This window comes from Cavia porcellus, unplaced genomic scaffold, assembly GCF_034190915.1.
Source record: "Cavia porcellus strain 051 isolate PalLab524CR breed Dunkin Hartley unplaced genomic scaffold, mCavPor4.1 scaffold_25, whole genome shotgun sequence".
In the NCBI taxonomy this organism is placed as follows: domain Eukaryota; kingdom Metazoa; phylum Chordata; class Mammalia; order Rodentia; family Caviidae; genus Cavia; species Cavia porcellus.
Window position 1 is genome coordinate 35,647,225 of NW_026947508.1, and position 17,344 is coordinate 35,664,568.

The 17,344-nt window shown below is 41.7% G+C and overlaps 1 protein-coding gene across 1 annotated transcript in view; it reads left to right on the forward strand.

The window, feature by feature from the left end:
• Zswim5 (zinc finger SWIM-type containing 5) overlaps nt 1–17,344 on the forward strand; it is a 180,916-nt gene that overhangs the window by 159,029 nt on the left and 4,543 nt on the right. The gene's annotated exons all lie outside the window — the stretch shown is intronic.

A 17,344-nucleotide genomic window follows, 5' to 3' on the forward strand; every position in this document is an offset into this window, starting at 1 on the left:
CACATGTGTCTGTCGGTCCCTCTTAAGACACCTGCCTGGGTGGCGCAGAAAAGACTGGAAGATGACCGTCTGCCAGAGTGCTTCCCCTGCTGAGCCTCACAGCCAGGAGACTTGGAGACACAGAGAGCTCTGATTCAGAAGCTTCCCCAAGAGGTGCCCCTCCCTCGCAGGTGGGCTAGGGCCTGATGGAGGTCCCTGAGCCAGTGCCATGCACATGACTCCTCCCAGAGGCCTTAAAATCTACCAAATCAGATGCCTCAGGTTATTAAACACCTACCACTGACGTAAAGAATGCAGTGTTAGATTTAGTCATTCCACAATGTGTATATGCTTTAGAACACCATGTTGACATGGTTATCTGTCAATTTAAAAATTACTATGTTTTTAAAAGAGCAGCATCATAATATAAAATAAACTGAAAATCTATAATTATAAAAGCTTTTACTTATCCTGAAGATAAAAAATATACTGACAGATTTGCTGACATACATTTAATGAAAATTTTATCCCCACATTTGTAATATAAGGTTAATGAAACAGCTGTCAATGGCCTGTGTTTCAAAACCAGTATCAGCCCCCAAAAAGAAGAAAACATTAACAATGGTTGATGAGCACAAGGTTTTAAAGTCATTTAGCACAAGTTGAAATTTTGGGGAGTGTTGATGCAATAGACACCTACAATTAGAAAAGTCATCTTTCAAAATGTTTCAAAAGGAGTTCACAACTTATTCATTATAATTAAAACAAGAAAGCATAGCCAGGCATGGTGACGCATACCTGTGGTCCCAGCATTTGAGAGGCTGAGGCAATGTGCAATGGCCAGTAAAGTAAAAATAGAATTCTGACCCATGGCCTATAGCAATCATTCCAAGAAGCCAGTTGCTCTTGTAAGGGGCCAGCCTGAACTACACAGCAAGACCCTGTGTCAAAACAGACACACACACACACACATACACACACACACACACACACACACACACACACACACACACACACAACTAGGAAAACAAGAATAATGAGAAAAAGAGTGAGTTCAATAATCTATACCAGTGAAATGAACTCACCACACACAGCTGGACTTGAAGAAAACTATATAATTATATTTATTATTTCCAGTGATAAGATTATTTCCAAAAGATGTGAAGTATAAAACAAAAAAAGCCTTTATTCTGAGAACACGGAGAGAGATAATAGACACCCCCACCCCACCCCCACCGCTGGAGTCCAGCGATCTCTCTGACGGACATGTGACGTGGTGGGTATATAAGTAGCCTAAGCTTAGGGTAGTGCCCTAGGGCCATTAGAGATGCACAGGTATTTCATTGGCACAAGTTTGGCGCCAGGGGCAGATTCCTAAGGGTGGGGGGAGATAGAGTCACAGGTAAATCTCTAGTGTCAGGGGAGGTTCTGATTGAGGCTTTGCCTGGCTACAGTGTCCCGTCTGGGCCAAAACCCTTTCATATCCCGTCTTATGATTATTATGAAAAGGGGTGAAGATTTCTTTCTTTAACTACTTCCTGCTGGCAGAGAGCGAGGTCCTGAGGTCTAGGGGAGTTGACGGGATGACGGTTGATGCCCAGGTAGAAGCTGGTGCCAGGTGTTTTAGCTAGGACAACTTCACTAGTGAATGCACGTATGTTAGACTGGAAAAACAAAGAGACATGATGTTATGAGGAGACATGGCACTGTCATATTTAAGGACCCAGGTGAGGTAGAGGGAAAGGTGCCTTTGATTTAGACATGTCATTATATCAGAACGACGTTGAGGTAGGATCATTGTCACGGTGAGGTAGAATTCTGAAAAATAAGTGTGAGGGTAGGAGGGGTGATGTTATGAGAGATGATTACTCCCCCATCTGAAAGCATAAAAGTTAAGAGGGTAGGTGTGTAAAACTTGTCTCCAGTCCAGGAGTTGAACTGGAAAAAATAGGGGGAGTAGGGAAGGCGGTGGCTGTACCAGTATAGGGAAGGTAAGGGCTTAGGCTTTCAGGATGTCATGTTTAACCAGACAACTGAGGGTAGAAAGAACTACGATAGTCATCACATAGAACATTATGAAGATGATCTTACGCATGATGTGGGAGTCTTTAGAAAAGACTGTCAGGAGTCTTGCTGTAAAAATGATCATTAATAGAACATAAGAAATTAGGAACCAAAGTGGATAACAAAACATGACTTAGCCTGTTAACTGTGGTTGCGAGGCCTTTGTGAAACGGAGATGGGTGGGCAACAGAAGATGAGATGACCACTCAGAATGATCAGATTTAGGGCTGGGAAGGCACCTCTTAGCCTGAGTGATGTGAAACCAGAATGGGAGTCCAGCAACTTTGACCGCTGTACGGGTAGCCAGAAGACCAGATAGGGGCCACTCCACCTTGGTTGTAGTCCTGTGGACTTAGAACATTTGAGATAAATTAGATCTCCTGGGGATAGGGGAGGATCTGGTTTGGCCTCTCCAGAGGGTTGTGGAAGGCAGTGATCAGCATGTTGTCACAACAGGTGTCGGAGGAAGGAGAGGACTGGGACATAGTCAGCCAGGGGAGGGAGATTTTGGGGAGTAGGAAGATTGTGGAGTAAGAATGGCCTGCCATACATAAGTTCAAAAGGACTTAAGAAAGTAGGAGCCAAAAAAAAAAAAAAATTAAAAAAAAAAAAGAAAGAAAGTAGGAGCCCGGGGAAGTGCCCTGAGCTTGGCTAAGGCTAAGGGCAAAAGTTGAGGCCAAGGTTGATGTAGTTCTAAAGTGAGTTTTGTAAGGTGTGTCTTTATGAGGCCATTTGCCTTTTCTATTTTCCCTGAGGATTGTGGATGGTATGGGATGTGTAAGTGCCAGGTGATGTGTAAGCTCGAGGATACCTGTTGAGTGATCTGAGAAATAAAGGCAGGACTATTATCTGACTGAATACTCTGAGGTAGACCAAACCTTGGAATGATTTCTTGTAATATGACTTTGGTAACTACATCAGCAGTTTCCCTGGTTGTGGGAAAGGCTTCTGTCCATCCTGAAAAGGTACAAACAAAGATGAGAAGATATTTGAGAGTCTTGTGGTGGGGCATGTGTGTAAAATCTATCTGCCAGTCCTGACCAGGAGTGTGTCCTCGAAACTGATGGGTAGGAAAGGAAGGGGGTGCCATATATGGTCCCTGAGGAGAGGTCCTGGCACAGAGGTCACAGGTGTGAGTAATCTTAAGAACGATAGCTTTTAGAGAAGGGTGTGTGACTATTGGGGCTAAGAGTTTGTATAGGGGCAGTGATCCTAAATGAAAACAGTAAGTCAATGATGATGTCTAAGGCCTGTTGATGTGGGAGAACCAGTTTAGATCCCTGAAAAATCCATCCCTGAATGTTTTGTGTGTAACCTGGTTAATGCAGTAGCTGTAACTGCTCTGGTGAATAATTAGGCTGAGGTAGACTGTTTGGGACTAACGGGAGAAGATGAGAAGGGCAGGGCCCTTGTGCAGCTAATTTGGCTTGTGAATCTGCAAAGGCATTGCCTTGAGCAATAGGATCTGTAGAGTTTTGGCATCCTCTACAATGAATAACTGCTGCCTGCTTTGGAAGTTGGGCTGCCTCTAGAAGTTTAAGGATAAGGGGAGCATTAGTGATGGGGGTTCCCTGAGTGTTAATAAAACCCCGTTCTTGCCAGATAGAGGCATGAGAGTGTAACATGCTAAATGTATATTTTGAGTCAGTGTATATGTTTATAATCTTGTCTTTTGCTAGTGTAAGAGCCCTTGTAAGGGCAATAAGTTCTGCCCTCTGCAACGAGGTGCCAGGTGGCAGTGGATTTGCTTCTATAACTTTTGACTGGCTAACTGTTGCGTATCCTGCCTTCTTTTGGTTGTCTGTGTTTGTTGAACTGCCATCTATGAACCATGTGTCAAAAGCCAAAGAGAGAGGTATGCTACTGATGTGAGGGAAAAGGGCGGGAGTCATCTGTAAAAACTCAATACAGTCATGATGAGGATGGCCCTCTGAGGTGGGAAGTAAGGTGGCTATATTTAAAGGACCACTAGTTGCAATAGAGATGCAAGGGTCTTGAGAGAGAGCTAAGTGTACCTGTTGAAGGCGAGAAGGGGTCATTAGGGCAGGGAGCACCTAATGTGAGATAAGCTCACGTAGGTGATGAGGTGAGTGTACTGTAATAAATTGCCCTAATGTAAATTTTTTTAGCTTTCTGTGTCAGGAGGGCTGCAGCTGCAAGAGCTCAGAGACAAGGAGCCTATCTTTTTACTGTGTGATCTGTTTTGACAAGTAAGCTACTGCTTTAAAAGAAGGGGGGCTAGGGATTTAGCTCAGCGGCATAAGCGCCTGCCTTGCAAGCAAGGCAGTTGTGAGTTCAATTCCCAGTACTGATAAAAAGACAAAAAAAAAAAAAAAAACGAAGGTCCGTTTTTGTGTCCTAGTACACCTATAGTGTTGTGGCCCTGACAAGTAGTGTATAGGATGAAAGGTTGGGTGGGATCAGGAAGGGTAAGAGCTGGAGCTTTTAGGAGAGCCTCTTTTAATTTTTGAAAGGAGGCATGTATGGGCCTAGTAGGGTCCAGGGGTTCTGATAAGGTACCCTTAGCAGCCTTGTAGAGGGGTTGAGGTAGGGCTGCAAAGTTAGGAATCCAGAGACGAAAGAAATTAGCTAAACCTAGGAAAGATATAACCTGCTGTTTAGTTGTGGGTACCTGGAGATCACGAAGAATTGCCTTACGATCTGAAGTGATGGAGTGAGTGGTGGGGGTGAGAGCGAGATCTAGGTATTTGACTTTTGGGGAGGCTATCTGGGCTTTAGCAGGAGAGACCCTATATCCACAACTAGCAAGGAAATTAAGACTAGCTGAATGGTGTATGGCTAACATATGAGATGGAAAACATAATAGAAGGTCATCTATGTATTGAAGAAGTACACTAGGTTTGAGATCAAGTTCTGTGAGGTCAGTAGCAAAAACTTGACTAAAGAAGTGGGAACTATTTCTGAACCTTTCGGGGAGCACTGTCCAAGTAAGTTGTTGAGACCTGAGAGTGTCTGGGTCAGTCCATGTAAACACAAAGAGATTTTGGCAATCAGGATGTAGGGAGATAGTGAAGAAGGCATCTTTAAGATCTATAATTGTAAAGTGAGTGGTGGAGGGAGGGATATGAGAGAGCATGGTATAGGGATTCGGCACGACTGGGTGAGTCGGGGTAACAGCACTGTTAATTACCCTAAGGTCCTGTACCAGGTGATAGGACCCATCAGGCTTGAGTACTGGGAGAATGGGAGTATTGTGGGGTGAATGGGTAGGTTTAAGAAAACTGTTGTCTAAAAGCTGCTTAATTATGGGTTTAAGTTCCCTTAAATGTTGGGGAGCTATGGGGTATTGGGGAACGCAGGGAAAAATTGAGGGATCCCTGAGACGGATTAAAACAGGTGTGGCATGTGTAGCCAGAGTGGGATTGGATATGTCCCAAATCATGGGGTCAACCAGAGAAGGAGGAAGGGGAGGGAATGGCTTTGCGATGCATTGTGAGGCTGTTTGGAGGATTAGGGCTGTGGGGAGAGAGAAAGTGAAGGAAAGATTAAGTTTTTGAAGAAGGTCTCTACCTAAAAGGGGTATGGGACATGTTGGGATTACTAGGAAGCTATGGGTAAAGAAGAGTCTGGAATCTACAGGGGATAGGCCCAGTCTACAAAGGTTGATTAGGCTGCCCGTCAACACCACAACAGAAATCAAGGACTTACTACAAGGTCCTAAAAATTCAGGAAGTACACTATAAGTTGCCCCTGTATCCACAAGCAGAGATATTATCTTACCTGAAACCTCCAGTGAGACTCGGGGCTCTGACAAGGTTACCAGAGTGGGGGCTGTGAGCCCTGAGCCCCATCAATCTTCCGCAGCAAGTCCGAGCAGGTCAGTCAGCGACGAATCTGGCATTGATGGAGTCTTCTGTGAGGGCGAGGGATTAGAGGATGGCTTACCCACTTGCTGGCGGCTAGGACAGTCGCTCTTCCAGTGCCCTCTAAGGTTGCAGTATGGACAGGGTCCTAAAGGGATGCCAGGGTTAGGGCAATCTTTTGCCCAGTGTCCTTGTTTGCTGCATTTGAAGCACGGTCTGGGCGGGACTCAGGCAGCCACACCTTGTTGTGGATTTCTTGTCTTGGGAGCTCCAAGTGCCACTGCTAAAAGGTCAGACTGATATTTAGCAAACTTTAATTTTTGAGCTTGCTTTTCCTCTTTTTGAATCTTACCTCTATTGTTGAAGATACAGAAAGCTAATTTAAGTAGATCCCCTTGTGGAGTTTAAGGGCCATGTTCAACCTTTTGTAATTTTGCATGAATATCAGGAGCAGGCTGGGAAATAAGAGTTAACAACAATCATCCCTTCATGAGAGTCTGGGTTTATATTAGTATACTTAAGTAAGGTTTCCCAAAGCTGATTTAGGAACACAGCTGGGTTTTCATTAGCCTCCTGGACCTGTTCTAAAAGCTTGTTATAGTTAGTATGTTTGTGAGCAATATTATTAAGGCCCACAATCAGACATGCAAGCATCTTATGTAATTTTGTTGAACCTTGTCCATTCTGATAGTTCCAGTTAGGATCTTGTTCTGGCACAGCTACAGGCCCAGGGGCATTATCAGTGGTGTTTGCCTTATGTCTGCAGTCAGCTTTTTCTCGAGCTGCTTGCCACAGCTGATTTTGTTCTTTTTTTTTTTTTTTATTGGTACCGGGGATCAAACTCATGACCACTTGCTTGCAAGGCAAGTGCTTATGCTGCTGAGCTAAACCCCTAGGGGCCCCCCCCCGATTTTGTTCTTGTGAGCTGAGAGTGGTATTTAGAATCACATAAACATCCTTAAAATGTAAATCATAACAATTAGTAATAAATTCAAATTGCCTGATATAATTCTGTGGGTCAACAGAGAAGCTACCTAATTTATGGGTAATCTGAAATAGATCAGAAAAGGAGAAAGGCACATGTATATTAACCAGTCTCTCGGGGCCAGCTTGCTCCCAAAGGGATAGCAGAGCTTGAGGAGAAGATTGCAGAGTTGAGGGCCATTGGGCAGCCATCTGTCCGGTAGATGTGTGTGAGCAAGAGCAGCTGCCAGTTACCCTGAGACAAGGAAACACAGGCAGATGGCGTCTCACTGTGTGCTTTGCAATGAGAAAATTGCTGTCGGCAGCGCAGTGAAGCATCATGTGGACTGCAACAGGGCGGCTGTTGCTCTTCACAAGAGGAGCCACAAGGGGGCGCCCATTGACCATGAAATCCGTCCCAAGATGGTGGCGCCCTGTCACATGGCGGAGGGCTGCAGCATGGCAACTGTTCCCGGCCAAGCTGGAACAATCATGTGGCTTGCCAGAAGGGCACAATGAATGAGATTGAGTATGGTGAGGGGGTGGCGAAAATGCTGCAGAGGGCAGAGTAGAGCTGCTGGGAGAGCTACGGGTCTCGGGAGGTGGAGAGAAACACGATTGCACAGCGGGAAGTAGCTGCGGCGCAGAGGGACCAGAGCTGCCAAGAGAATCAGGGATGGGGGAGGGGAGGGCAGACCGGTGGGAGGTAACAGCGAGGAACGAGTTTGGGGGTACGCAGGCAGCAGCTGGGAAAAGACCTGAGGAACGTCATCGAGCATATCCTGACAGGAGGAAACAGTTTGGGTCACGGCAGAGCTAGCTAAAAAAGTATTTGGATGGGAGTACAGGACCTCATGAGAGACGGGCGTGTTCTCAGAACCAGGAAGGCCTCAATGTATGGGAGTTCTATCAACCTGTCCTCGGCTCTGCAAAAATCATAGAGGTTTTTGAGAACGCAAGGGTCAAATATTCCTTCCCTGGGCCAACGGTCGCCACTAAGTGGATAGGTTGGCCAGACCTCCTGGCAGTAAAATGTTAATCGCTTAGTTTTTATGGTACTTTTAATCTTAAGAGTACGTAGATTAGAAATTAGGCATTGTAGAGGCGTCTTTTCGGAGTTAGAGAACACATTTCCCATAACTGATTCAGGCAAGAAATGAGCCATGGACCAAAGGACAAGCCGTCACTCATTCTTCGGCGCCACACAGCAGCTAAGGTTCCAAAAACACATATATTCCAGTCATCACTGAGAGATTTACGAGTGGAGTCCACCTGGGGTCAGTAACAGCTCAAAGGGAAGTGAGGGCCTCCCAGTGTGGGCGGTCCAAAAGCTCTGCCTTGGGCTATCCGAACCCAAAGGACAAGAGATTTGTGGACATAGGCTTGCCCAGAAAGACCCTGCCCTGGGCTGTCCTAAGGACATAAAAGTGTCACAGACCCACGCGAATGGGGAGAAAACTCATCTGGGGCGGAGCTCAGCACCAAGAGTTCTCCGGAGAGTGCTCACCTGAAATTAATTGGCTGGTGTTGGGTGCGGGTGGGCAGCAACAGGTTAAGATCCCCGGAGAGAAAAGCAGCAGGATTTAATCCGGTTCGAGAATTGGATGCAGACTCCCAGGAGTCAATTGCCTGCCGACCGAGTCAGGGCACCAAATGATAGCATTATTTCCAAAAGATGTGAAGTATAAAACAAAAGAGGCCTTTATTCTGAGAACACGGAGAGAGATAACCAACACACACTCCCCACATCCCCCCCCCATCTCTGGCGGACACGTGGCGTGGGGGGTATATAAGTAGCCTAAGCTTAGGATAGTGCCCTAGGCCATTAGAGAGAGATGCACAGGTATTTCATTGGCACAAGTTTGGCGCCAGGGGCGGATTCCTAAGGGTGGGGGGAGATAGAGTCACAGGTAAATCTCTAGTGGCGGGGGAGGTTCCAGTTGAGGCTTTTCCTGGCTACAGTGTCCTGTCTGGGCCAAAACCCTTTCACCCAGTACTAAAACTCACACACACACCATATATATATATATTATATATATATATATATATATATCAGATGAAAGAGAGGTCAGCCAACCAGCACTGATTCCATGGACACTAAAAGGATAAGAATATTAAGAACAACTGTGTCCCACAAATTTGATAACTTGATAAAATAGATCAGTTCCTTAAAAACACAATCTGTGTAACTCACAAAAATATAAATAGTCCTGTATTTATTTTTTAAATTGAATCAATAATAATCTTCCAAAGCAGAAATCAGCAAGTCCAGATTTTTACTAGTTAACTACCAAATATCAAAGGAAGAAATTCTCCCTATGTTCTATCATCTCTGAGCATATAGAACTCAAAGAACATTTCCTTACTCATTCTGTGAAGTCAGCATTACTGTTAAATACCAAAACCAGATAAAGACATTACAAGAGAGGAAAACTACAGACCACTATGACTCACAAACATAAATACTAAAGTCTTCAACAAATACTAGCAAACAGAATCCAATAGTATTTAAAAAGAATTAGACTAGCCCCATGTGGTGGTACATGCCTGTAATTCCAGCAATCAGGAGGTTGAGGCAGGAGGATCACTGTGAATTGAAGACCAACCTGGGCTACACACATGACTTCAAGGCCAGCCTACACTACCTAGCAAGACCTTGTCTCAACAAAAAAGAAAAAGATTAAAAAAAAAAAAAAGAAATAGACTAACTGGGATTTATTCCAAATATTTAACACTGGATTAACACTTGAAAATCAACTAATTTAATTCATCATATCCACAGTGAAAAAATACACAAATAACTGATAGAAGAAAAGCATAAACATCCATTCCATTTATGATTTTAAAAAAATAAAACACTCAGCAACAGTTCAATCCTCAGTATTGCAACTAAATAATTAAAATAAACTATTGAATCTTAAAAAAAAACCACTCAGCAAACTAGGTAGTTGAAGAAAACTCCCTCAAACTGAGGGACATTTACAAAGAACCCACAGCTACTATCATACAAAAAATTGTATTCATTTCCCTGAAGGTCAGGAATGTCCCTTCTCACCATTCCCATTTGTCATCATACTGGAAACCCTAGCTAATACAATAACATAGGAAAAAAGAGCAAATAAAAGAAAAAATAAAACTGCCTATTTGGAAATGACATGATTGTGTAGGAACCCCGAGAACTGAATCTAAAAAATTGAAATTAATTAGTGATTATAACAACTTTGCACTATACAAGGTTAGTGTACAAAAGTCAGTTGCTTTTCTGCATAGCAGCAAAATTGGAATTTGAAATTAAAAATATAATGCCACTTATATTAGCACCCCAAAACTGAAATATGTTGGAATAACTAACAAAATACTTGTAAAAACCTGTACAAGGGACAGGCAAAGTGGCACACACCTAGACTCCCTCAGTTCTCAAGATCAGATGTCCAGCTTTTCCTTTGCTTTTCTGTCAAATAACAATTGTTTGTGAAAATCTATTTCTGAACTATTTGTTCCAAAAATTGTCTTTAATCAGTACTACTCATCACCATGAGTTTAAGGCCAGCATGAACTATATTGTGAGACCTTGTCTCAACCCCTCCCCCTAGTAAGAAAGATCTGTGTGGGGAAGACTTTGATGAGAGAAATAAAAAAATGTAAGTAATTAGAGAAATAACCCATGTTCATGAAGAGGAAGACGAAATACTAAGGTGTCAGTTCTTCCCATCTTCACACAATCCGTCAAAATATCAGTAAGTTATTTTGTGGATATCAACAAATTCTAACATTCATATGGAAAAGTAAAAGGGCTAAGATACTCAACATCATAATATTGAAGAATAAAGTCAGAGGTTTACCCCCTTAAACATTGGTTATAAAAAGCCTGGCATCGTGGCACATTCCTGTAATCCCAGTACTTGGGAGGCTTGAGGTAAGAGAAAAATTTGCAAGTTCGAGATCAGTGTGGGCTACAGAGTGAGTCCAGGGCCAGCCTGAACTTCATAGTGAGACCCTGCCTCAAAAAGACAAAAAAAGAAACACCACATTTGTTATAAAGCTGCAATAGTCAACTTTGCAATACTGATAAAAGAATAGACAATCTTTGGAGTAAATTAGTTAAGAGATAGATTCATGCAAATAATCAACTGATACTTGACAAAAGAGCAAAGGAGAAGCTGGACATTTGTCTGCAAAAAAAGGAGATAAATCTTGTATCTTTCATAAAATTAAAAGTGGACTATAGACCTAACAGTAAAACACGAAACCAAAAACTTCTAGAAGATAACATAAGGAAATCTAGATGGCCTTGGATTTAGCAATGACTGTTTAGACATAGCCATCAAAAACATATTCCTAGAACTGGGTGTGATGGCACACATCTGTAATCCCAGCACTCAGGAAGCTGAGGCAGGAGGATCCCTGTAAGTTCAAGGCCAGCCTGAGCTACAAAATGAGTTCAAGGCCACCTTAAACTGCATAGTGAAACTGTATCAAAAAGACACACACACACACACACACACACACACACACACATTTCTTGGAAGAAAAAAGTGGATTGTTGGAATTCAGTAAAATTATAAGCCTCTGCTCTGTGAAAAAATACTGTTAAGAAAATGAAAAACCTACAGATCCTGCATGTAAGAAAACGCACACAGCTTGGTATGATTTATGTGTAGATATCCCCCCAAAGCTTCATACAGTCATGGGAGGGGTCAGGCTTTTTAGAGGTGGATAAATCTAGAGTTTGTGATTGATTCAAGGCTCAGTGCTGGGATTGAGGATATGAATGCTACACTCGCCCTAGGGTGGGTAGCCTGCATACAATATAAGGGACAGAAAAAGACTTGTTTGTTCTCTCTCTCTCTCTCTCTCTCTCTCTCTCTCTCTCTCTCTGTGTGTGTGTGTGTGTGTGTCTGTCTGTCTGTCTGTCTCCCCCTCCCTCCCTGGTTGCTTTTGGTATCTTCCATCACCATGAATAATTGTTCCTCTGCCAGACATTCTGGACTAAAACCTCTACAAACTGAGCTAAATAATCCTTTTCTCATTTAACCTGGGTGTCAGATATTTTGTCTCAGTAACAAGAAGAGTAACTGAGATAGATGGCGCCAGAGAAATGGATTCATTGCTGTGAGATTATCTGGGCATGTGGCTTAAGAGCCTTTAGAAATGGCTTGTTGGAAGGGGAACAGTTAGGAAAAGTTTGGAGATGCTGACTGAAGAAGTAGAGCTACAACACTATAGGCTGTATTCTATGGGGAATTCTGGTCAGAGATCAGAAAAGCAGAAGGCTGATAGAAATCCTACTGGTTAAAGACAAGTTAGAAAGTTTCTGCTCGGAAGAACTGCATTGGCTGTTGGATTTCAGATGATGTGTGTTGTAAAGTTTGTTTGCATTTTGCTCATGTCCAGAGACTGCCTGAAACTAAGGGTGGTGAACTAACACAGCAGACCTTGGCATCATCCACATGGTGCTGGTTTTAAGTGCATGTAGAATTTAAGAGTCGTAGGATCACAAAGGGTTCCACCCAGATTTCAGAAGGAGACCTGGAAGGCCAGGTATGTGCTCCTGAGAGGGCAGTATGTGAAGCCAGAGGATGGAAAAGTCAGGAATGTGGACTTTCTGAGGAAAACTGTGAGGAGGGAGCAGAGTGGACCCAAAAGATAATGCATAGGAGCCACAACCACCAGAAGTTCAGTAGGGGAAGAGCAGCCCAATCCCTTTGGAGTTCACATCTTGCCACAGATTGCCTTGGATGCTGCTCATGGAATTACAGGACTTAATGTTTGCCCTGCTTGTTTTGTTCACATTCTTTTGTATCCTCCATTTATAACTTCTGGAATGGAAATGTTCATATTGTGCCACTTAATGTTGGAAGTGTTTAACTTCCTTTGTATTTGTACAGGGGCTCACAGCTAATAGTTTGCCTTATATCTCAGAGCAGACTTGAGACTCAAACTTTTCAGCAATGTTGAAACTTTTAGGACTTTGGCAACTCGTAGAGATAGATTAAATGTCCTTTGCAAAAGGAATGTATGTGAGTCTTTGGGGGGCCGGAGGTGGAATGTTACAGTTTGTGTCTAAATGTCCTCCCAAAGCCTTATATAGTCATGCAGGACAGGATTTTCAAAGGTAGATGAATCTAGAATTGCTGATTGATTCATGGTTCAATGCTAGGTTTAAAGGTGTGAGTGTTACACTTGCCCTAGGGTAGCCTGCTTAAAATATAAGTGACAGAAAGAGGGTCTCCCCCCACCATTGCTTTTGCTGTCTTCTGCTGCCATGGACTGTTGCCCCTCTGCCATGTGCCACCCTGCCTTGGAGTCAGAGGATTACAGACTGAAACCTCTATAAATTGAGCTAAATAAACCTTCCCTCTAACTCTGGGTATTGGGTATTTTGTCTCAGCAATGAGAGAAAAGTAGCTAATACACAGTTTGTGCTGTCTTCTTCAAACAACTATTCCAGTGATCTCAAGCTTCCCTTCACCTGAATGAAATGGCCATTCTTAAAGAACAACTGCTGATAAGTTGCAGAAGAGGCAGTGGTCTAAAACAGTAATATCACATAGTGCTATTGGACAAATTGACAGTGCATGTGCTAATGACTTGTTGGCTAATAAACTTGTTCTTCTGGGTGGTTTAGAAGATGATCTTAAAAAGAAATGGATCTATAGCATAGAAGCTCATTTCTTTAGACATCTAAAATTTTGACAAGTTTTGTAGCCATGAATTCTAAGTTTGTGATGCTAACTACACAGTTCCATCAGCAAGAGGAGAATCTTCTCAATCTGATAGAGAGAAATATTCATGTCTTCAAATTCATTGTCACTCATCCTCATGAAGTTCTAACCTGATTGTATCATAATTATGGTTTTTAGGCCAGTGTGCATGCTTCTATATGTTATCTAAAACTAAATGTGATACAAACACTAGGTGATAGAAAATGCATGTTATCCAGATTCTGCTAGTTTTATCTTATGTCTGAAAACTTTGGCATTCATCCCAGCACCTACCATGGATGGATTTTGAGAGAACATGGAAACTTGTGTAGCTGTATGGAGTAGAATTAATGTGGCAGTGTAGCAACCAGCTGTAACTCTTGAGGTTCTTGGGGTGAAGGACCATGAAAGGATGAGAAAATAAAGAAGAGACAAAGCTGGGGTCAGGTGGAGTCCTTATCCTTCTAATAGGAGGAAAGGAACTGTCCCTTCACTGCAGGGGCCTTTATACCGCAACTTAATATATGATACCCGCATTGTCCTAGCAACCCACTGCTCAGATTGTCTTAGGGCTAGGTGTTTTTGGGCTGAAGCAGCTTCTTTACATGACTTTGCCAGGGCGCTCTTTGTTCTTGGGATGGTCATGCTCTAGCCTTGCATGTGTGGTCAATTTCCAGCTTTAATGGCTCCCAACACAGCAAGTGCTTTCCTTCCAGGAGCTGAATCCATAAATGGCAACAGACAGTAATAGGGAAAATTGGAAAAAAGTGTTTAAGATGGCGGCCTATTGGAAGTGTCTATGAAGTCATCAGTTAAAAGAATACAGCAGCTGGAATACTAGATTAAATGTGGCTAACCTTATTGAATCTAGGCTGACATGTCTATCTAGAATTCATCTATCACTGTCATTGATGAAGGGTATGTATGGTATTGAAATCTTCCTGAATTTCATGCATCCTTGACCCTCAGGGTCAGCATTATCAACCAGAAGCTGACAGATGATAAGGTTACTCATTTTTTAAAAAGTACAAATACTCTTGGGACACCCAGAGAAACCCAAAAGCACTACTACTGAGCTCTAGGCTATAGAGATTTTAAAACTACAGTACAACTCAGGGCATTTAGTTTTCATCCATGTGCTATGTATCACATGTGACATGTGATACAAATTCACAGAACCAAAGCCTAAGCTGGTTTAATGGTTGCATTTCATATGTCTTCCCCATTCCCCCTAAACCCCTTAGGGGTTTATGAGCTTTCAAGCAAATAAAATTATTTTAGTGTGGATAAAATGAAAATGTAAGGCACAAACTGGGACAAAATATCCAAAAACCATACCTAACAAAGGATTGATAATCCAAAATTCACACAGAACTCAACAAAAAGAAAACAAACCATCCAATTAAAAAAAAAATCGGCCAACACCAGGCATGGTAATGCACACCTGTAATCCCAGTATTCCAGGAAGCTGGGGCAGAAGGATCACAAGTTTGAACCCAGACTGGGCAACTTAGAAACTTAAGGAGACCTTACCTCAAAATAAAAAACAAAAATGACTGGGGTTATAGCTCAGTGTAACTAACACACCACAGTCAGTCAATCAGTTTATTCATTCAATAAAATGGACTGAAGATTTGAAAAGACATCTCACTATAGAAAATATACAGGTGGCAAATAAATACATGAAATGAACTGCAGAATAAAACAACAGCAAGATACCACCAGACACTATTAGCAAGGCTACCATTTAAAATACAATACTAAATGCTGGCAGTGATGTGGGGTTATCTACACATTACTGATGGTAATGCAAAACGGAACAGTCACTTTGGAAAACACTCTGGCAGTTTTGGGGGTTTTTATTTAAAATATAGCTATTATCCAGGAATCATGCTCCTAGATATTTACCCAAATGACCTAAAAAACTTACGTACATACCAAAACCTGTTCATGAATATTTATTTTATCTTTATTCTTAAGTGCTCCAAAATGGAAGCAACCAAGATATCCCTCAAAAAATGAGTAGAGAACTGGTGATGTAGCTCATGGTAGAATACTTTACTAGCATGCATGAGGCCCAGCACTAAAAAAACAAAAGGTGACCAGATGAGTTGTGATACATACATACAATTTGAAATATTATTTAGCAATACCAAGAGGTAAGCTGTCAAGCCACAAAAAAGACAGAGGAAATGTAATATGCACTGCATATTGAAAGAACTTAATCTGAAAAGTACATGCTGTATGATTGCAGCTGTATGACACAGTGGCAAAGGCAAATCTGTGAATACATTTTAATTGCCAGAGGTTTAGGGGGGATGGGAAAGACATAAAGCAAAAGAGATTTCTTTATGACAATGAAACTATTCTGTATGATATTGTAATGCTGAATCCATAACATCCATTTGTCAAAACCCGTAGATCCACGTAACACAAAGAAAGACCCTGAGGCAAAGCATGGATTATAGCTAATAATATATCAATATTGGTTCATCAGATATACTACACAAATGTAACAAGTTAATAATTGGGGATATATGGATCACTACTACTAGATTTCTTTTCTGTAAACATAAACCTTCCCTAAAAACATAGTCTATTATTTGAAAAAGATTTTAAAGATAATAAAAAATGAAACAGATCACTTTCATAATTCTGACACCCAAAGACAAGTGTCATAAAACATTGATATTAACATTCCTGGAGATTTTCTATTTATATTTATTCACACATATTTTAAAAACTATTTATCACATTTTATAAAAATAAAACACTAGCCAGGCATGGTGGCTCATGCCTATAATCCCAGCACTTGGGAGGCTGAGGTTGAAGGATCATTGCAAGACCAGCCTGAGCTACAAAGTGAATTGAAGGCCAACCTGAACTGAATAGTGAGACCCTGCCTCAAATAAATAAATAACTGAAATGAGACTAGAATCCTAAATGTTGTTGTTTCCATTTAATAGGTAGAATAATTAAATTGTTTAATGGATGAGCCAGGTTCAGTCCCCAGTGCATTTTACTCCAAAGCCTATACTCTAATCACTTAAGTTTTTTTACTTTATCAACAGTTACCCAAAAAACAAAAGAAAAAAAGAACCTACATTTTGTTCTGTTTCACATATTTACCCTTCATAAGACTTGCCAATCTTTTGCCAAGTGTAGTGGCACATGCTTATAATAAATCCCCCCAAAAATAAAAAATAAATAAACCCCAGCACATGGAAGCCTAAAGCAAGATTGCCATAAGTTTGAGAGCAGCCTGGGCTACACAGTTAGTTCAAGACCAGCCTGAAATACAGAGCAAGACCCTGTCTCAGAAGCAGAAAAAAATATACTAATATTTCATACACTACACTAACTTCATGTAACAAGCATTACTTCATAGGTGGTATATTTCTTAGCTCTGTGCATTAGTACCTTTTACAAAGTCCTTGCCCATTGAATAGGAATCAGTGGCCTAAGTCCATTTAGCTCCAGGGTGCTGTCATGAGAAGCAAGCGATAGGACTGGTATACTTTTTTGGCAATAATATAATTTCTTGTTTCCTGTACAGTAGTTTCCAAAATTGAGGTGCTCAAGAAGTTGTTTCTACATGCCTGTAATCTCAACATCTGGGACACTGAGACAAAAAAAATCACTGTAAGTTCAAGGCCAACCTGGGATACACAGTGTATTCAAGATCAGCCTGAACTACATAACAACACTGTCTTCTCAAAAAAAAAAAAAAAAAAAAAGAAAGAAAGAAAGAAAAGAAAAAAACAGAAAAAGAAAATTGTTTCTGATATTTAAAGAACCTAAGGGTATGGT